The sequence below is a fragment of the Phyllobates terribilis genome, unplaced genomic scaffold (assembly GCF_046119375.1).
Source record: "Phyllobates terribilis strain yellow unplaced genomic scaffold, ASM4611937v1 Scaffold_30__1_contigs__length_15301838, whole genome shotgun sequence".
Taxonomy (NCBI): domain Eukaryota; kingdom Metazoa; phylum Chordata; class Amphibia; order Anura; family Dendrobatidae; genus Phyllobates; species Phyllobates terribilis.
The window spans coordinates 9,023,145-9,040,828 of record NW_027362790.1 but is presented as its reverse complement, the minus strand read 5'-3'; the positions used below and the strand labels follow the sequence as shown (position 1 = coordinate 9,040,828).

General features: G+C 47.0%; 5 non-coding genes and 1 pseudogene across 5 annotated transcripts; all 6 read left to right on the top strand.

The window, feature by feature from the left end:
• Window positions 1–279: 279 nt before the first annotated feature.
• Window positions 280–470, top strand: LOC141180330 (U2 spliceosomal RNA). The gene has a single exon (XR_012256086.1). It is a non-coding gene; the product is annotated as a U2 spliceosomal RNA (small nuclear RNA).
• A 1,115-nt stretch (window positions 471–1,585) lies between these two features.
• On the top strand, window positions 1,586–1,663 carry LOC141179991 (U2 spliceosomal RNA; annotated as a pseudogene).
• Window positions 1,664–7,226: 5,563 nt separating this feature from the next.
• On the top strand, window positions 7,227–7,419 carry LOC141179708 (U2 spliceosomal RNA). The gene has a single exon (XR_012255696.1). It is a non-coding gene; the product is annotated as a U2 spliceosomal RNA (small nuclear RNA).
• A 1,115-nt stretch (window positions 7,420–8,534) lies between these two features.
• LOC141180317 (U2 spliceosomal RNA) lies at window positions 8,535–8,725 on the top strand. Its single transcript, XR_012256075.1, has one exon. It is a non-coding gene; the product is annotated as a U2 spliceosomal RNA (small nuclear RNA).
• A 1,115-nt stretch (window positions 8,726–9,840) lies between these two features.
• LOC141179411 (U2 spliceosomal RNA) lies at window positions 9,841–10,031 on the top strand. The gene has a single exon (XR_012255429.1). It is a non-coding gene; the product is annotated as a U2 spliceosomal RNA (small nuclear RNA).
• A 1,115-nt stretch (window positions 10,032–11,146) lies between these two features.
• On the top strand, window positions 11,147–11,337 carry LOC141180305 (U2 spliceosomal RNA). Its single transcript, XR_012256064.1, has one exon. It is a non-coding gene; the product is annotated as a U2 spliceosomal RNA (small nuclear RNA).
• The last annotated feature ends 6,347 nt before the right edge of the window (window positions 11,338–17,684 follow it).

Here is a 17,684-nt window from a genome sequence, read left to right as displayed (position 1 = left end):
CTCGTTCCACCCCACCCCCCGCCTTAATTGGTTCTCCTCCCTTCCAACGGTGTTGAGGCGGGTGGGAACAGCAGGGGGTGAAGGTGCTGTGTTTAAAGAGGTGGAGTTATGCAGATCTAAAACGCGTGGATTGCAGCAGCAGCAAGCCGAAAAGTGCAGGCATGTAAGGGATCTAGAGGTTGACAACATGTCTTCTTAACGGGAGTCCAGGAGCTCATCTCCACAAATGGACTTTTCAGGATCCTTGGGTGGCTCCGTAGTTTGAAACCAATTCTGGTTATCGCTTCTCGGCCTTTTGGCTAAGATCAAGTGTAGTATCTGTTCTTATCAGTTTAATATCTGATACGTCCCCTATCTGGGGACCATATATTAAATGGATTTTTAGAACAGGGAGATGGAAAAAGAGCTTGCTCTGTCCACTCCACGCATTGACCTGGTATTGCAGTATCTCCAGGACCGGTGCACCCCTTCTTTAATGCAGTTTCTAAAATCAGAAAGAATTGAATTCAATGTTTTTTGTTCATTTTGCTTGTTTGTCGGATTTTGGGATGGACTCTTTGGCTTTGCTTTTCTTCTCCTCATTGGATTTTTCATGTTCAAAGTTGCAGAAGCCAGATTACAAGCTCATTTTGGTTCAACTTCAGCAACTGTGCATTGCATTGCCATGTAATGTGATGCAATGCTATCTTTCTAGCTCTCCCTTTTTATTTCCTTTTGGATAAACAGACATATTAGGCAAGCATTTTGGAGCTTTCACCTAAATAACTACAGGTGGTGAGATAAGCTGCACAATATAATTGACCTTTCAGTATATTGTTGCACACACACCATCTATTTAGCAAATGCCCTTGTTATCAACAGCAGCCTTTTAAACTCACCTGAGCTAACAGGTATGTGCGCTGGTTACTCTGCTGCGCTTAAAATTTCTTTTTTGGTTTGCTACAATGCCTTTTCTGAAACGTTGTCTCCTTCTGCTGGAACACTGACTTCTTTCATTTAATGCCTGCAGACTATAAAAGAGAACCCAACCCAAAAAGTTTGGTTGATTAGTCTGTGGCATTCTGTTAAACTGTTGCTTATGGCGGTCTCTGTGAGCTTCTCAGCGACATTCAGCCAGCCAGGTATCCTGCCTGCAGTAGATGGAATGTGGCAATGGAACGCTGGCTGCGCGTGTCATAATAGGCTCTGAGCCTTTATATACCTGTGCACAGCAGCAGCCACCTTCAGTCTGCTGCTGGACAGCCAGCAGCAGCAGCAGCAGGAGAGGTATGTAATCAGGAGCCCTCCTGCTAAGGGTAGACAGCTGCTCGTTCCACCCCACCCCCCGCCTTAATTGGTTCTCCTCCCTTCCAACGGTGTTGAGGCGGGTGGGAACAGCAGGGGGTGAAGGTGCTGTGTTTAAAGAGGTGGAGTTATGCAGATCTAAAACGCGTGGATTGCAGCAGCAGCAAGCCGAAAAGTGCAGGCATGTAAGGGATCTAGAGGTTGACAACATGTCTTCTTAACGGGAGTCCAGGAGCTCATCTCCACAAATGGACTTTTCAGGATCCTTGGGTGGCTCCGTAGTTTGAAACCAATTCTGGTTATCGCTTCTCGGCCTTTTGGCTAAGATCAAGTGTAGTATCTGTTCTTTTAAGAACACAAGAGCTACGATCTACACTTGACGAGAGCGATCGAACTCGGAAGGAGAAGAGCTTCGGATCCCAGCTGACATCGGAGAACGAAGGCGGATATCGGTGGGAGGAAGAAGCTCTAAAGAATCCAGAAGAAGACGAAGACTCGGAGAAGAATCGGGCTGTCCTGTGGAATCTTCGAGGAAGAAAATCATCGAGACAAAGACCTTTCGGGGAATTTGTCCAGAACACGACGGGAGAAGAATCTGCATAGCTCCACCCATTCCGGGAAGAGTTCCAGATCCAGCTCCAAGAAGTAACTGCAGGAGGAAAGCCATGGCAAGCGCTGCGAGGAAGGCCGAAAAGAAGAGCCTGGAGCTGGGGACAGCCAGGAGGGCCCAGCCAGGAGCCGATTCTGACCCCAAGGACTCTGCCTTCACGACTGGCCAGCAGAAGGGACCCCAGAAGCCCCGCCACGAAGCTCCAGCCCTGGAGCCATGGATGCGGCAGACGGTGGCCCTGAAGCTGAAGGAAGTGGATGGGAGGGTGCCGGACATGTCCTCGGACGTGTTCTGCCAGAAGATGCTGCTGGATCGAGGCTTCTCCAGGTCGGACACCCTCAGCATCCAGACCTTCTTGACGGGGATCTTCTTCGTCACCTTCGCCACTGTGAACACCTGCAGGAGGTTCTGGGAAATGGTAAGCGCAAAAGGACCGGATAATTCTTTCTCTGCCTTTACAGGTAGCTGCCCTATCCAGAGGGATGAAAGGAGGATCACGGTCTCCATGCGCAACCCGCACACCCCAGGCCAAGACATCTGTACCTTCCTGAGACGCTTCTGTTTGGTTGTGAAGGAACCCTCTCACATCCTGAATGGACTCGGCTTCTGGACAGGTAAGTGGTCGGTGACCGTTAGACTTCACAGGGACCTGGCGTACTCAGACGGACTTCGGCACCTGCCCCCGACATTCTCCCTGGGCAACTCCTACGGCCTCATCTATTACCTGGACATGCCGCGGAACTGCAGGAGATGCGGCAAGAACGGCCACGAGATGAAGGACTGCAAGGAGGATGCCTGCAGGATTTGTCGAGTGACGGGACACAGCTCGAAGGACTGCCCGAAGAAGACGTCCTGCAACCTGTGTGGGCTGGCGGCTCATCTGTACAAGGATTGCCCCAGGCGTGAGAGATCCTGGGCATCGGTGGTTGCGACGACCCCAGCTACGGAGGACAAGGCCCCGACGACCAGGCCTGTGAAGGTCAAGGACGCGACGACCAAGGCCCCAGCGGCCAAGGCCGAGACGACCAAGGCCAAAGCGGTCAAGGAGTCGGTGGCCAAAGCCCCAGCGACGGTCCCAGCAGCTCCGAAGCAGAAGAAAAAGTCAAAGGAGGGTAAGAGTTCTGTCACCCCTCTCTCGATCCCTCCCCCTGCCACCCCCGTCCAATCCCCCCCCACCCCGGCCACCCCTGCTGAGGATTCCACTTCCTCTTCCTCCTTCCCCTACTCCTCAGCAGGTGTCCTTTCCCCTGCCCCGGCAGCCACTCTCCCTCCCCAGACCATGGTAGCGGTGGAATTAACCTTTCCTCCACCCGCCGCTATCTATTCCGAGGAGGATTTTCCCCTTCTTGTCTCCCCAGTTCCAACCCGGGGAAAGAGGAAGGTGGAGGACAGCCCTGCTACTGAATCCTCCAAAAAGAAGATTCTGGATTTCGTAGGCGAAAAGGAGGATACCCTCCCTGAGCCAGAAGAGATGGAGCACATGGTTGAGACCCTGGTGGCCGAGCCAGAAGAGGAGGAACTGGTGGTCGCCGAGATCGAGGCCGCGCTGCTTGACCAGATGGAGGAAGAGGGCCTGCTGGTGATCCCGTCACCAGCAGTCAACACCGACGAGGGACCACCCGACCGGAGTGGTAACTAAGGTGTATTGCCTGCGCTAACTTTTTCTTTTTTCCCTACATGATGGCTAATATTAACTTATTTTCCATTAATGTCAGGAGCATCAAGGACAAGTTCAGACGTCAGACTATTTATGCCTTCCTTACTTCCCAGTTGTGTGATGTTTATATGTTGCAGGAATGTTCCCTTCCCTCCTCTAGGTCCTTCAAACATCTGGCCAGGGAGTGGTCCCACGGTCCATCCTACTGGTCCGGTGGGGGTGACTGCAAGTCTGCGGGGGTCGCAATTCTGATCAGGGGGGGCGCATTCACGCTTGAGTCCGTCCAGGAGCTCATCTGCGGCAGGGCTCTTGTTGTAGATGGCAACTGGGCGGGAGAACCTGTCAGGTTCATCAACGTGTATGCGTCCCCACTGAAGAATGAGCGTTTGGAGCTTTTCCAGACCCTGCGGCTTCAGCTTGCCACCACCAGGACCTTAGTGATGGCCGGGGATTTCAACTGCCCCATCGAGGAGGACGGTCGTAGTTCTGGCACATCTGCCAAGTTGGACATCACGTCCAAGCTGCTCATCGAGATGGTAACCGAGGCCTCTCTTCAGGACGTGGTGGGCTCCATGGGGAGAGGCTCCACGAACTATTCGTGGAGCCGACCCGATGGCTCACTCCGCTCCAGGATTGACTTTGTGTTCACCTCTCGGGCAGTCAGGCAGAGTAGGCACTCGATGGTCTCCTGCTTCTTCTCCGACCACAGAGCCATTCACTTACAAGGTGTCCTCGGCGACGGTTTTCCGTCCGGCCCCGGCTCCTGGAAGCTGAATTGTGCTCTGCTGGCTCAGGATGAAGTCGTGGAGGAGCTGAGAGCAGCCTACGCAATGTGGCAGTCCTACAAGGGTAGCTTCCAAACAGTCTCTGATTGGTGGGAATATGTTAAACTTGAGTTTCGCTGTTTCTTTCAGGCCAAGGGTCGACAACAGGCGTGTGAGAAGAGGAGGGACTTCAGAGGGCTGCAGCGCGAGCTGCGGTCGCTGCAGGACCTTCTTCACTGCGGCTGGGACGTGAGGGAGGAGCTGGAGGAGACCAAGAAGAGCCTGAAAAGGCACTTTGAGGAGGAGTCCAAGCGAATCATCTTCCGTTCCAAAGTGGAGAATCTGGAGAAGGGTGAGAAATGTAACTCATTCTTTTTCAGGAAACTTCATGCCGGTCACACGCCCCTGAACGAGCTGCGAGACGAGAGCGGAAACATGCGACGTGGGAAGGAGGACGTGATGAGGGTCGTCAGCGACTTCTACAGCGAACTCTACTCCCACAAGACTACCGACCCCGACGCTGCTGATAAGTTCCTGTCAGGTATCACTAACCATCTTGATCCTGCAGGCACGGCAGCCTTGGACAAACCTCTGATGGTGGGCGAATTGCTCTCTGCCGCTAAATCCTTTAGGACCGGCAGGACCCCGGGCAGTGATGGTCTTCCAGCGGAGCTCTATGTAGCGCTGGGAGACCTCATCTGTCCGGACCTGTTGGACCTGTACGAGGAGATGGTGGTGGAGGGTAGAATGCCTCCATCTTTGAGGGAAGGAATGGTCACGATCCTGTACAAGCGGAAGGGAGAGAGGTGCGACCTGAGGAATTGGCGTCCCATCACTCTGCTCAACGTGGACTACAAGATCCTGGCCAAGACGATGGCGACACGACTTAAGACGGTCATCGGACGGATCATCCACCCGGACCAGACCTGCGGCATCCCTGGACGTCGCATCGCAGACAGCCTCGCTCTCGTGCGGGACACGGTCGAGTACATCAAGGTCCGCCGCGCACACGCGGCCCTGGTCTCCTTGGATCAGGAGAAGGCCTTCGACCGGGTTTCCCACGAGTTCATGGGCCGAGCTCTGCACCGGTTAGGTTTGGGTAACATGTTTTGTTCGTATGTCCGTCTGATGTATTTTGATATCCACAGCTCGGTGTTGGTGAACGGCTGGAAGACTGACCCCTTCCCTGTCCTCTCTGGGGTCAGACAAGGCTGCCCTCTATCACCTCTTCTTTTTGTTTGTGTTATAGAACTCTTCGCAGAGGCTATCCGGCAGAATGGAGAGATCAGAGGGATCACCGCATCGGGTCCGGGACGACACGAGGTCAAGTGCTCGCTCTACATGGACGACGTCACCGTCTTCTGCGCTGATCGTGGTTCAGTCGACGCCCTCGTCCAGACGTGTGAGAGGTTCGGCCGGGCTTCAGGGGCCAAAGTCAACTGCAGGAAGTCGGAAGCCATGCTCTTCGGGGATTGGCAGCCGGCCTCCTCCGCCCCCTTCCCCTTCAACATTCAACCGGATTTCCTCAAGGTGCTGGGAGTCTGGTTCGGGAAGGAAGGAGCGGCCCTCAAGTCCTGGCAAGAACGCTTGGCCAAGGTGAAGCAACGGATCGGACTCTGGAGCCTCAGACACCTCACTTGTGAGGGTAAGGCACTCATCCTGCGTAATGAGGTCCTGCCCGTCTTGCAGTACACGGCGCAGGCCTGGCCCCCACACGTCACTGTGTGCAGGGCCATTACCAGGACAGTGTTTCACTTTGTCTGGGGATCCAAGATGGACAGAGTCAGGCGGGCCGTCATGTACAAGGAGCCTCGCAAGGGTGGGAAGGGCGTTCCAGATATCCCCACCCTCCTGCGATCCTCTTTTGTGTGTGATTGTGTCCGCCGGACTTTGCAAGTCAAGAATGGCTCCGCGGGCAGGTCCATGTCTCGCTTCTTCCTGCTTCCTCTTTGGAGGCGACTCGGCTGGGACAAGTGGGACAGCTCCTTCCCCTACAACTGGACGACGCCATGGTTCTACGGAGACGTCGTTCGATTTGTGGGGGAGCATCAACTGGAGGGACTCAAGCCCGACTTGTGGAAGCCCAAAACTATCCACAAGCTAATCAGAGCCAAGGATGACGTGGAGAACATCACAGGACTTCACCAGGACACGCTGGAGACTGTGTGGACAAATGTGTCGTCTGACAGGCTGACCAACGGGCACAAGGACTTGTCGTGGATGGCGATTCAGGGCGGACTGCCCGTCCGGTCATTCATGCATGCCCGGAACCTGTGCAAGACCCGGTACTGCCCAAGGTGCCCCTTCGTGGAGGAAACATCTTTGCACACTTTTTGGGACTGCGGATTTGCACAGCGCCTATTGACTGCACTTGAGGACGACCTGAGGAACTCTGTCCCCAGGGCGAGCCTATCGCACCATTCTGTGCTTTACGGACTCTTCCCTGGGGTTCATACCGTCGGAGCCATCCAGGAGGCTTGGCGCCTTATGAACTGCTTCAAGGATGCCGTTTGGGTCGCCAGGAACCGGCTCATCTTGAGGAGGGAGAGGATGTCCATCCAGGACTGCCGCAGGCTGATCCACAGCCTGCTCAGAGACTATTCCATCATGGACGGTCCGGAGGACGAGGACGAGGACTAAACCCCTCCTCCCCCTCTCCCCTTATGTGTCTTGTCTTTCAATAAAGCTTCGGGCCTGTGATTTTCCCCTCCCCATACCCTTTTTCCCAATCCCCATCCCTTATCACGGTTCGTCGTACTGTATTGATTGACATGCTTTTCTTTCAGATTGAGTGTTTTGTGTAGCATAGGGGTGTGATGTGTCTAGTTAGTGCGTCGTATCCTCATGCTATGTAAATATGATGTAGAATTCTGTGTGTACTGGGCTGCGGCACTGTACACTGTCTGTTAACTTATTTTTTGTGCTAATAAAAGATATATTCAATCAAAAAATCTGTTCTTATCAGTTTAATATCTGATACGTCCCCTATCTGGGGACCATATATTAAATGGATTTTTAGAACAGGGAGATGGAAAAAGAGCTTGCTCTGTCCACTCCACGCATTGACCTGGTATTGCAGTATCTCCAGGACCGGTGCACCCCTTCTTTAATGCAGTTTCTAAAATCAGAAAGAATTGAATTCAATGTTTTTTGTTCATTTTGCTTGTTTGTCGGATTTTGGGATGGACTCTTTGGCTTTGCTTTTCTTCTCCTCATTGGATTTTTCATGTTCAAAGTTGCAGAAGCCAGATTACAAGCTCATTTTGGTTCAACTTCAGCAACTGTGCATTGCATTGCCATGTAATGTGATGCAATGCTATCTTTCTAGCTCTCCCTTTTTACTTCCTTTTGGATAAACAGACATATTAGGCAAGCATTTTGGAGCTTTCACCTAAATAACTACAGGTGGTGAGATAAGCTGCACAATATAATTGACCTTTCAGTATATTGTTGCACACACACCATCTATTTAGCAAATGCCCTTGTTATCAACAGCAGCCTTTTAAACTCACCTGAGCTAACAGGTATGTGCGCTGGTTACTCTGCTGCGCTTAAAATTTCTTTTTTGGTTTGCTACAATGCCTTTTCTGAAACGTTGTCTCCTTCTGCTGGAACACTGACTTCTTTCATTTAATGCCTGCAGACTATAAAAGAGAACCCAACCCAAAAAGTTTGGTTGATTAGTCTGTGGCATTCTGTTAAACTGTTGCTTATGGCGGTCTCTGTGAGCTTCTCAGCGACATTCAGCCAGCCAGGTATCCTGCCTGCAGTAGATGGAATGTGGCAATGGAACGCTGGCTGCGCGTGTCATAATAGGCTCTGAGCCTTTATATACCTGTGCACAGCAGCAGCCACCTTCAGTCTGCTGCTGGACAGCCAGCAGCAGCAGCAGCAGGAGAGGTATGTAATCAGGAGCCCTCCTGCTAAGGGTAGACAGCTGCTCGTTCCACCCCACCCCCCGCCTTAATTGGTTCTCCTCCCTTCCAACGGTGTTGAGGCGGGTGGGAACAGCAGGGGGTGAAGGTGCTGTGTTTAAAGAGGTGGAGTTATGCAGATCTAAAACGCGTGGATTGCAGCAGCAGCAAGCCGAAAAGTGCAGGCATGTAAGGGATCTAGAGGTTGACAACATGTCTTCTTAACGGGAGTCCAGGAGCTCATCTCCACAAATGGACTTTTCAGGATCCTTGGGTGGCTCCGTAGTTTGAAACCAATTCTGGTTATCGCTTCTCGGCCTTTTGGCTAAGATCAAGTGTAGTATCTGTTCTTATCAGTTTAATATCTGATACGTCCCCTATCTGGGGACCATATATTAAATGGATTTTTAGAACAGGGAGATGGAAAAAGAGCTTGCTCTGTCCACTCCACGCATTGACCTGGTATTGCAGTATCTCCAGGACCGGTGCACCCCTTCTTTAATGCAGTTTCTAAAATCAGAAAGAATTGAATTCAATGTTTTTTGTTCATTTTGCTTGTTTGTCGGATTTTGGGATGGACTCTTTGGCTTTGCTTTTCTTCTCCTCATTGGATTTTTCATGTTCAAAGTTGCAGAAGCCAGATTACAAGCTCATTTTGGTTCAACTTCAGCAACTGTGCATTGCATTGCCATGTAATGTGATGCAATGCTATCTTTCTAGCTCTCCCTTTTTACTTCCTTTTGGATAAACAGACATATTAGGCAAGCATTTTGGAGCTTTCACCTAAATAACTACAGGTGGTGAGATAAGCTGCACAATATAATTGACCTTTCAGTATATTGTTGCACACACACCATCTATTTAGCAAATGCCCTTGTTATCAACAGCAGCCTTTTAAACTCACCTGAGCTAACAGGTATGTGCGCTGGTTACTCTGCTGCGCTTAAAATTTCTTTTTTGGTTTGCTACAATGCCTTTTCTGAAACGTTGTCTCCTTCTGCTGGAACACTGACTTCTTTCATTTAATGCCTGCAGACTATAAAAGAGAACCCAACCCAAAAAGTTTGGTTGATTAGTCTGTGGCATTCTGTTAAACTGTTGCTTATGGCGGTCTCTGTGAGCTTCTCAGCGACATTCAGCCAGCCAGGTATCCTGCCTGCAGTAGATGGAATGTGGCAATGGAACGCTGGCTGCGCGTGTCATAATAGGCTCTGAGCCTTTATATACCTGTGCACAGCAGCAGCCACCTTCAGTCTGCTGCTGGACAGCCAGCAGCAGCAGCAGCAGGAGAGGTATGTAATCAGGAGCCCTCCTGCTAAGGGTAGACAGCTGCTCGTTCCACCCCACCCCCCGCCTTAATTGGTTCTCCTCCCTTCCAACGGTGTTGAGGCGGGTGGGAACAGCAGGGGGTGAAGGTGCTGTGTTTAAAGAGGTGGAGTTATGCAGATCTAAAACGCGTGGATTGCAGCAGCAGCAAGCCGAAAAGTGCAGGCATGTAAGGGATCTAGAGGTTGACAACATGTCTTCTTAACGGGAGTCCAGGAGCTCATCTCCACAAATGGACTTTTCAGGATCCTTGGGTGGCTCCGTAGTTTGAAACCAATTCTGGTTATCGCTTCTCGGCCTTTTGGCTAAGATCAAGTGTAGTATCTGTTCTTATCAGTTTAATATCTGATACGTCCCCTATCTGGGGACCATATATTAAATGCATTTTTAGAACAGGGAGATGGAAAAAGAGCTTGCTCTGTCCACTCCACGCATTGACCTGGTATTGCAGTATCTCCAGGACCGGTGCACCCCTTCTTTAATGCAGTTTCTAAAATCAGAAAGAATTGAATTCAATGTTTTTTGTTCATTTTGCTTGTTTGTCGGATTTTGGGATGGACTCTTTGGCTTTGCTTTTCTTCTCCTCATTGGATTTTTCATGTTCAAAGTTGCAGAAGCCAGATTACAAGCTCATTTTGGTTCAACTTCAGCAACTGTGCATTGCATTGCCATGTAATGTGATGCAATGCTATCTTTCTAGCTCTCCCTTTTTACTTCCTTTTGGATAAACAGACATATTAGGCAAGCATTTTGGAGCTTTCACCTAAATAACTACAGGTGGTGAGATAAGCTGCACAATATAATTGACCTTTCAGTATATTGTTGCACACACACCATCTATTTAGCAAATGCCCTTGTTATCAACAGCAGCCTTTTAAACTCACCTGAGCTAACAGGTATGTGCGCTGGTTACTCTGCTGCGCTTAAAATTTCTTTTTTGGTTTGCTACAATGCCTTTTCTGAAACGTTGTCTCCTTCTGCTGGAACACTGACTTCTTTCATTTAATGCCTGCAGACTATAAAAGAGAACCCAACCCAAAAAGTTTGGTTGATTAGTCTGTGGCATTCTGTTAAACTGTTGCTTATGGCGGTCTCTGTGAGCTTCTCAGCGACATTCAGCCAGCCAGGTATCCTGCCTGCAGTAGATGGAATGTGGCAATGGAACGCTGGCTGCGCGTGTCATAATAGGCTCTGAGCCTTTATATACCTGTGCACAGCAGCAGCCACCTTCAGTCTGCTGCTGGACAGCCAGCAGCAGCAGCAGCAGGAGAGGTATGTAATCAGGAGCCCTCCTGCTAAGGGTAGACAGCTGCTCGTTCCACCCCACCCCCCGCCTTAATTGGTTCTCCTCCCTTCCAACGGTGTTGAGGCGGGTGGGAACAGCAGGGGGTGAAGGTGCTGTGTTTAAAGAGGTGGAGTTATGCAGATCTAAAACGCGTGGATTGCAGCAGCAGCAAGCCGAAAAGTGCAGGCATGTAAGGGATCTAGAGGTTGACAACATGTCTTCTTAACGGGAGTCCAGGAGCTCATCTCCACAAATGGACTTTTCAGGATCCTTGGGTGGCTCCGTAGTTTGAAACCAATTCTGGTTATCGCTTCTCGGCCTTTTGGCTAAGATCAAGTGTAGTATCTGTTCTTATCAGTTTAATATCTGATACGTCCCCTATCTGGGGACCATATATTAAATGGATTTTTAGAACAGGGAGATGGAAAAAGAGCTTGCTCTGTCCACTCCACGCATTGACCTGGTATTGCAGTATCTCCAGGACCGGTGCACCCCTTCTTTAATGCAGTTTCTAAAATCAGAAAGAATTGAATTCAATGTTTTTTGTTCATTTTGCTTGTTTGTCGGATTTTGGGATGGACTCTTTGGCTTTGCTTTTCTTCTCCTCATTGGATTTTTCATGTTCAAAGTTGCAGAAGCCAGATTACAAGCTCATTTTGGTTCAACTTCAGCAACTGTGCATTGCATTGCCATGTAATGTGATGCAATGCTATCTTTCTAGCTCTCCCTTTTTACTTCCTTTTGGATAAACAGACATATTAGGCAAGCATTTTGGAGCTTTCACCTAAATAACTACAGGTGGTGAGATAAGCTGCACAATATAATTGACCTTTCAGTATATTGTTGCACACACACCATCTATTTAGCAAATGCCCTTGTTATCAACAGCAGCCTTTTAAACTCACCTGAGCTAACAGGTATGTGCGCTGGTTACTCTGCTGCGCTTAAAATTTATTTTTTGGTTTGCTACAATGCCTTTTCTGAAACGTTGTCTCCTTCTGCTGGAACACTGACTTCTTTCATTTAATGCCTGCAGACTATAAAAGAGAACCCAACCCAAAAAGTTTGGTTGATTAGTCTGTGGCATTCTGTTAAACTGTTGCTTATGGCGGTGTTAGGATCATTCAGCCATGGAGGGTCCTTGTTGGAGTCGGGGTATCCCCGTAACAAGAAATACACAGACACGTAGTGTATAATCAAGTACTGGGAAGCCCCTGAGCGCGTCTCCCTCTATGGGTGCTGTCCCTTTATTTATAATAATAATCATTTTTTTTTTTTTTTTTTTTTTTGTCAGACATGCGCAGTAAAATGCCTTTGTTTCACAAGCAGTGAAGTGATGATTCATAACAGTGGAATGTTGATAAGAAAGTTTCATAAACAGAAAAGTGATAATTAGTAGAAGGTTGCTGAGACAGCTAAAACAAGTTACAATCTAGTTTCTGGGCGTCAGTCCAAATGTCCAGATAAGGGAAGAATAACTTCATCTGTGTCTTACATCGTAGTCTTGGGTGTAGAATAACTCCTATCATCCTCTCAGTCCCCCCTTTGATTCTTCCTTATGGACTTTTGGTAGAAGACCTGGTCCGGGAGTTCTTTTCTTTCATATTCTTGAGTCCGTGTTACAAAGCTTATTTATGCATATTAAAATAATTTTTAATCCTATTTTAAACACTACATATATGACTACTATAATTAGCACAATCTGTAATATACCTTGCAGAATTCCAGCCACCCAACCTCCAATACCCTTAAACCAGTTCTTTGGGTTGAGAAAGGAGAAGGTGTCTGACCACCAGCTATCTTTATTTTGGTCATTGTGTCTGTCATATTCATCCCGTAATCGTTGTATATCTGCCAGCTTGAACCTCATACTCATTGTACTGTTTGGATCTATGTAATGACAACAGGTTGGACCAATAATTTGACACATTCCTCCCTGGGCCGCAGTTAGGTAGTCTAACACTACAGTATGTTGATTAGTAACAATTATAAGTTGATTTTGTACAGCTATACTAGTATTAAGTATATCCATAATATCCCATATGTGATCATCTAGATAGTCGGTGGCCTGAACTAATTTATCCCACATCTGCATCAACATTGGATACACAAAGAAAGTGCTGAATATTTTATTAGGAATTCCCATTTGGACCACATGTGGCCTACCTGAAGGTCTAGGCGAGTTGTCGGCTGCTCTTTTGTATAGTGTGTGTTTAGGTACTGCTTGCATATCTACCTGCTGATTCTGAACTATAAATGTGGCCGGTGTTAAGCGTCCTAGAGTACATGTACCTTTTATTCCTACTGGGAGCCATTTGTATGCTCCATTTCCACAAATCCAGAAGGTTCCTTCAGGCAGATCCCATATTGCAGAGTGTTGGAGCACCAACCTATGTACCAAATCTAAAAATTTAGATACATTCTGAAGTATACACCAAGGGGGTTTTTGACCTAATGGACTACAGTATCCTGCATCTGGATTTTCACAAGTCGGTGTACCTGGGTCATATGCACTTGACTCATTACATAATATATTACCTGGTATTTTTGAACATGTATCATTGTTTCCATCGGGGAATAATTGTGAATATTTCCAACCATTATTGTGTATGTATTTTTCTACTATATCAGGTTTAAAAGGTTGAGAAGAAGATACTGTGCTACTAAAACTGAGTTGTATATTTTCTGTAGGAATTAACCCTAAGTCTGTTAGTCCCGTCTTATTTCTAGGAACCCATACACCTCCTTTAAACGCTAAATATTGTAAGTTGTTTATTTTTCCGGTCATATTACCTTGCCACCAGGGAAATCCCACCCACCCCACAACTGGGATGGCAACAGTGGTGTTCCATAATCTAGAATTAACGGTTTGGTTATTTGCTAATTTGTCTGAGCAATTAGTCCATGTAAACACTTCCTCAGGGGTCATGGGTACGGCCAGGAAGGGTATGCTCGTGGCTGATATTGGAGAATGCGTACAAATCCAACAGTCTGCTATTTTCTGTCCGCCATCGAGCAACCCGTTTACCAATGTCTCATGATGTTTTATAAATTTATTATCTGTAGGTTTTGGGGAACTTAGTTTATCCCACAGGTCTCCCTGATCTATCGTTATATCTAACACAAGTACAATCACCACTATTTCTTTTTGCAATGGCTTGCATGTACCCATGCTGATTTTCCTTCCAATTTTACTGCAGTTGGAGTTGTCAATAACACCTGATATGGACCCTCAAATCTTGGTTCTAGCGTTCTTCTGTTATGTCTTTTTACGTAGACTTCGTCTCCTGGTTGCAGCTTGTGCGTTCCCTCAATGGAATCTGGATCTGGAATGGAAGAGAACACTAAAGAGTGTATTTTAGACACATGCTTACATAAATTTTGTACATAAGCAGTTAAGCTTTCAGTTTCTAACATTAAAGTCTGTGGGAAATACAATCCTGTATTGGCAACTCTACCAAACAATATTTCATGGGGGGTGAGTTTTCTCTTTCCCTGGGGGGTGTTTCTGACTGAATACAATGCTATTGGGAGACACTCAGTCCATGGTTTCTGTGTTTCTGCCATGGCTTTCTGTATTTTTAACTTAAGTGTTCCATTCATTCTCTCAACCTTACCAGAACTCTGTGGGTGGTAAGGGGTGTGTAGTTCACTTTTTATACACAACATTTTCATTACATTCTGAAAGATCTCTCCAGTAAAATGTGTACCTCTATCCGACGCGATCACTTCTGGGATACCATAACGGGGTACCAGTTCATGTGCTATTTTTACTGCAGTGACTTTAGCCGTGGCTGTATGAACTGGATAAGCCTCTGGCCACCCCGAAAACATGTCCACACATACCAGTACATACTCATAGTGTCCATGCTTAGGCATCTGGATGTAATCGATCTGAAGTCTCTGGAACGGATATAGTGGTCTTACATGGTGCTTCTGGGGGGTCTTAACAGTCTGTCCTGGATTGTGGGCTAAACAGATTTCACAAGAACCACATTTTGCTCGAGCTACCTGGCCGAACCCTGGGGCTAACCACTTCTGTCTGACCCTCTGTATCATACCGTTTGCAGACACATGTGTAGGTCCGTGGGCTTCACTGACCACAACAGGGTACCACGCTCGGGGGAGACAAAGCTCATCTCCTTTTTTCCATAGTCCTTCTTTTTCTTCTGCCCCCTGTTTCTGCCACTCTTCTTTTTCTTCTCTACTCACCTGCTGGTGGGCTTCTTTGAGCCGTGTAATTAAGTCAAATTCTGATACTGCACTAATAGTGTGGTCAGTTGTCAGAGGTTTTACTGCAGCTCGCTTAGCAGCCTTGTCGGCTCGGTCATTACCCCTAGCTATCTCGGTGTCGAGTCTTACATGTGCAGGTACTTTTATTACTGCTACTTGTTTGGTTGAGGCAGCTGATTCTAGGATTTGTCTAATCATTTGTCCATGTTTTACTGGTTGACCTGAAGCTGTCATGTAACCTCTAGCTCTCCATATACATCCAAAATCATGTACAATACCATATGCATATCTAGAATCAGTAAAAATATTAGCGGTTTTTTCTTTTGCTAACTGTAATGCTCGTATTAGAGCTAATAGTTCAGCTTCCTGGGCTGAACAGCTGGCCTGCATTGGCTCAGCTTCAATAACATCATGATCTGATACAATGGCATAACCTGTGTGAAAGTTACCAGTTTCATCTGCATACCTACTACCATCTATATACATATGTAGGTCTGGATTGTCAAGAGGGGTGTCCTGTACATTAGGTAGCCCTTGTGTTTCTTGTTCTATACACTGTAAGCAATCATGTATTATATTGTCTTGTTCGTGGTATTGTAAAAAATTTTCATCTTCGTCTTCCTGACCTCCTTCCACTCCCCCCTTTGTCTCTAGTGGTAACAGAGTGGCTAAATTTAGAGACAATATGCGGCGAAAAGTGAGGTTTGGTGGCATTAGTAAGGAGCATTGTAATCTAAGATGTCTAGCCATTGAAATGTGTTTTGGCAATACCTGATTCAGTATGCCATGTACATCATGTGTAGTTTGTACTATTAAGGCATGGTCTAGTACTATTTCTGAGGCTTTTTCTACCAAAAGAGAGACAGCTGCTACTACTCTGACACATGATGGTGCAGCTTTGGTAACATTATCTAATTGAGCAGAATAGTATGCGACAGGTCTTTGTTTATTTTCATGTTTCTGTGTTAGTACTCCTGTAGCATGATTAGACATTTCCGCAGCCATTAATTGGAATGGTTTGGCGTAGTCTGGGATTCCCAAGGCCGGGGCTGACATGAGACCTTTCTTGAGGTCTTGAAAGGCTATGAGCGCTGATTCTGTTAACTGAAAAGGCTCGATTTTTAAACAATCATATAGAGGTTGCATAAGCTGACTAGCATGTATAACCCATTGTCTGCAGTGTGATACTATTCCCAAAAATGCTCTTAATGTTTTGTAGTTCTTGGGAGGAACAAGATCTCTAATGATTTTTAGTCTGTCGGCGGTGAGGTGCCGAATACCTTGTGAAATGCAGTGTCCTAGAAATACTACCGTAGTCATACAAAGTTGTACTTTTTTCTTGTTAACTTTACAGCCCATGTCTGCTAGAAATATTAACAATCTTATTGTGTTGCTGTTTGCGGACTCTTGAGCAGGGGCACATAATAATAGGTCATCAACATATTGAAGAATTACAACCTCATCCGTAGGTTTGAAATTTTGAAGAACTGATCTCATAGCTTCTGAGTACAAGGTAGGTGAATGTATCATACCCTGTGGTAATCTTGTCCATGCTAATTGTCTATTCTTAAATGTAAATGCAAACAGTTTGTAACAGTCTGGGTGTAATGGTACTGAAAAAAATGCATTTGATAAGTCTATGACAGAAAATACTCGTGCTGTTGCTGGGATCTGTGATAGCAACGTGTGTGGATTTGGCACAACAGGAGTAATAGGTTCCAAAATTTTATTTATCTCTCTTAAATCATGTACCATCCGGTATCTAGCAGCTGACCCCTCAGTAGATTTCTTTTTTACGGGGTACAACGGTGTATTGGCTGGTGACTTTACTTCTATCAGTACTCCAGTTTTTAGATAATCTTTTATCTGTTCTCCTATGGCGTGTTCTTGTTGGGCACTAATAGGATACTGTCTCAATTGGGGTAGTGTCACACCTGGAACAGGAGTGACTTTTACTGGAGCTATTGGCATTAGTCCTACATCGGTGTCATGTTGTGCCCATAATTTTTCTGGTACCTCAGAAAGATCTAAAATAATTTGGGTAGGGGCAGGATCTTTCTCATCCTCTAAGGCTTGGACTTTTACAATGTTTTCTAGAGACTCTTGGTCATCAGGCACCAAAATTTGGACTCTACCATCCTCCAAAAATTGGATATTCATTTCTGTCTGCTTTAATAGGTCTGTACCTAGAAGACAAGTAGGTGCCCCTTTGACAAAAAGAAATTTAGATAAAAATATTTTAGATCCTATCTTTGTTTCAAGGGGAATACTATATGGGAGTGGCCTGATTCCTCCATCATACCCTTCGGTATAGGTTACATCATCTGATAAACAATCAGCATTTGGTAAGGCGTCTTCATTGAGGACGGAGGAAGTTGCTCCGGTATCTATTAGAAAAGGGCATTGTTTTCCTGCTACTTTTACCTGAATTATTGGGCGCCTTCCAGTCAAAGTGGTTTGCATCACGTCTAGTCACTCGCTTGCTGCAGGAGCAGAAGCCTGTACTGTCTTTTCTTGTGATTCTCTTGGGACATAGGTACCATCTTCTATATCCCTGGCTTTTTTCCTGCATTCTCTAATCCAATGTCCTGGTTTCTTACAGTAGTGACAT